The sequence below is a fragment of the Olea europaea genome, chromosome 3, assembly GCF_002742605.1.
Source record: "Olea europaea var. sylvestris chromosome 3, O_europaea_v1, whole genome shotgun sequence".
Taxonomy (NCBI): domain Eukaryota; kingdom Viridiplantae; phylum Streptophyta; class Magnoliopsida; order Lamiales; family Oleaceae; genus Olea; species Olea europaea.
The window spans coordinates 24,941,228-24,941,933 of NC_036239.1; positions in this window are offsets into that span (position 1 = coordinate 24,941,228).

Sequence of the window (706 nt, forward strand, 5' to 3'; positions counted from 1 at the left end):
TCAACTCTTGACTAATAATAACGTTGGCACTATAGTACGTTACGTTAGACAATCTTGAGTTCTTAAATCTTGTTCTGCCAAAGTAATATACTCACATTTACATCTATTTATCTTGTTGAAAACCTGTCAAAATATTCGTCCCCATAGCTTCGACCAAACTACCTTTCATTAACAGAACTTTAGCATGGTAACAATCATCACCAATGATATACAAAAACAACTTGCTGAAATTTCACTTTTTGATACTGAAGAGGGGAACAGAGAAGACAGATTTTATTGCTATGACATCAGTCGATGCCAACCTTTGTTTTTTTATGACACGTTTTGGTATGCTAAATAGGATATGATTTGTTTGTTATCTCATGTAATATTGCCCGATCTATATCAAACATAACCGGAAGATTGCATATTTGTATACATGAATATTGTGTTTGCACATGTCTAGATGCGCGCGCTTGTGATTGTATATTTGCTTGTGTATATATATATATATATAATTATGGTGTATTTGTTTATAATTCTTCCATCTACTACTACTTGTGGACAGGTAAAGCATGGAATTTACATTTGCTGAGCTGATCATAGCTTATTCAATAAAAATTTCTTAAACCCATTTTTATATCTTTATTTTTTATTCACGAGATTCGTATTCTGAAGCAGTTGGCCTGCAGAAGTCCATGCAAACGTATAAGCTTATGCCATCAAA